Raw genomic sequence first — 2,692 nt, forward strand, 5'->3', positions numbered from 1 at the left:
TCCGGCTGGAGCCTGTCCCTTGAGTGGGCGAACACAACGGTGGCAACAATGGGCAAGACAGACACTAGAGCTCAGACGTGGGTCCAGCCTGCCTCTGCCACTTGCCAATAGTGGGATTCGGCAGGTGTCGGCACCTCTTGGAACCTCGCGTTTCCTCCTGAGTCCAGTAGGACCACCGGGGCCTTCCTTCCAGAAGACGTTGTAGGAAAAGTCCCCAGCACAGTCAGTCCAAGGGCAAGTGTGTTCGTCTGGGTGCATTAGAGAAACAAATCCACAGAAACTCATATGTGTAAGAGAGAGTTTTATATCAAGGGGAACTGCACATCAAGAAAACATCCCAACCCAGTGCTGCCCAAGCCCACAAGTCCAACATTAACCCATATGATCAACACCAATCCACAAAGTCCTCCTCCATCTCACAAAACACACGCAATGATGCCGACTGCAGGAGGAGAGCCGAATCAGGGAGCGTGTAAGCATCTCAGCGCTGGCAGGGGTCTCCACATGGGGGCTGCATCAGGGTAGGTCCATGAGGCTTCTCCTCAGGGATGTCTTTCAGGAAGTGAGCCTTGCCAGCTGAAGCAGGGAACTGGCTAAGGCAGCTGCACCTTGGTCCTACCATCAGAAAGCAAGAGACCCAAGAACTAGAAAAGCGAGGCTCACTGAGCCATTTATCTCTCCATCCTTCAATTAACCCCACATGTTTATTGGCCAGGTTGGCACAATAAACTTTATCTCAGCAAGTATGCTTACTTCCAACAAGATGCTCTAAAAAGTAACACTAGAAACTAATTTTCAGAAAAAAACAAACCCCCAACAAACCTATTGCCGTTGGGTCAATTCTGACTCACAAGGATGCAAATGCGGTTTCCAAGTCTGTAAGTCCTTTTAAAAAAGTTTTTTTGTAAGCTCTTTTATTGTTACCGCTTCCCACCCCCCACCGAGCCCACATGGGGCCAGGCTCCATTCTTTCAAGCTCCCTGTAAAGGTGCTACCTCCTTTAGAGAAAGCTGAGGGAGGGTGCTGGCCTGAGTGGTCCTGGGCTCTCCCTCCCCCAGCCCAGAGCCAGGGAAGGGAGGTGACAGATGGTGATTGATGGGTGGATGGACAGACGGACAGAGGGCCGAGGGAAGATGGGACAGAACAGGGCTGCTGCTAGGACAAGCCCAGCCAGTTCCTTTCAGCCTTGCGCCTTGGGGGTGGGGGAGGGGAAAGCCAAGACAGACCGGCCTCCAGAGACAGTCAGATCTGGACCCAGCTTGGCTGCCACCCTTTAGGGGGCAGGGGGTGTCATTCAATAAATGTGGACTCAAAATGGTTGTCATTGGTGACTTGAGGCTGCAGATTCCCTCTTACACAGCAGGGCCGGGGAGCGTCTCACAGGCCATACCAGGAGAGCAGCCAGCCTGGGGCTGGGACAGTCAGGTCCCGAGGGTGGCTCACCCACATGTCGTAGATGCTCTTGTTCGGAGGCACGCCCTGGAACAGGACGTCGAGATCCCAGAGCAGCCCAGGGGACCCTTGGGTTTCAGGGGCCACCCCCCAGTAGGCTGGGCTGGTGGCAGGTGGGCACCCAGGACAGGAGGTGGTTGGGAGGGGAGCCAAGGGCATGACCACATTGGGGGTATAGATGGGCAAGTAGGAAGTGGGCAGCTGCCCCCAAAGTGGGGCCCTGTGTCCCCCATCAGATAGTCCTCCTCGGGTGTCTGGGGTGCCTGGCAGTAGTTGCACAGGCCAGGCCCTGGGCTCTGGGGAGAGGGGAGGGAGCTGAGTGGTCCCCCCAGGGATGTCTCCCCCTCACTTCTTGTGGGTCCAGGGAGTGAGCAGAAGGGCCACAGGGGTCTTTCAGAGGGCTGGGGTGGCGTGGGCACCCTCTCTTGCACGCCGCACCCCATACTGCCTGGAGCTGAACTTTTCTTTGGAGGCAGCTGGGGCCAGTGTGATCCCTCCCCTGGGTCTCCCAGCAGGGACTTGATACTGAAGCCTTTGTGGGGTGCTGGTGGGGGGCTGGGAGGCTGGTAGGGCCGGTCCTGTAGGACGTAGGGGCCCAGGTCCTTGGCGAAGGCCCCTCGAGCGCCCCTGCTTAGCCAGCGCCGACACAGAGCTGTGTTCTGCAGCCGCAGGGCCTCAGCTGGGATCAGGCTCACGTCCACCACCCAGAAGTTGCCCTTGGCTTGAGGCTTTGAAGGGTCCTTGGGCACCTTTCGGAAACATGGGTTGGAGGAGAGGTTGTGTTGGATGGAGTCCTTCCAGCCCTCGTAGTCGTCCCTGAAGAAGGGGAACATGGCCTGGACCTGCCGGATGATCTGGGCTAGTTTCAGCTTCTGGGACGGCGCAGCCTGGATCACCAGGGCGATCATGGCCAGGTAGGTGTAGGGAGGCTTGTCATGTCGCAGGTATCTTTTTTTCCTCCTCTTGGGAAGCTGGGAGGGGGACTCCACCCTCGGGGGGCCCAGGTGAGGGTCTCTGCAGGGCCCCATAAGGGCAGCAGGCAGCCCGGGCTGGGGCCCGGCCGGTGGAAGTGCCCCTTTAAAAAATTTAATAACATTTTAAAAATTGAAAATTAGGTGGGATTTACATTTCATATCACCATCTTTGTGTTCAATAGTAGAAACTACTAATTAATGTCCCCAATAGTTTCCCCCTTCGCCTGCTCCTTGAGTCCTGCATGTTTCTCTTTCCTCTTGGGGAC

At 56.4% G+C, this 2,692-nt stretch overlaps 1 pseudogene; it reads right to left on the bottom strand.

Annotated features, from left to right (window-relative positions):
* Positions 1-1,377: 1,377 nt before the first annotated feature.
* On the bottom strand, positions 1,378-2,480 carry LOC142458014 (forkhead box protein H1 pseudogene; annotated as a pseudogene).
* Between the last annotated feature and the right edge of the window lie 212 nt (positions 2,481-2,692).

This window comes from Tenrec ecaudatus, chromosome 10, assembly GCF_050624435.1.
Source record: "Tenrec ecaudatus isolate mTenEca1 chromosome 10, mTenEca1.hap1, whole genome shotgun sequence".
Lineage (NCBI taxonomy): Eukaryota > Metazoa > Chordata > Mammalia > Afrosoricida > Tenrecidae > Tenrec > Tenrec ecaudatus.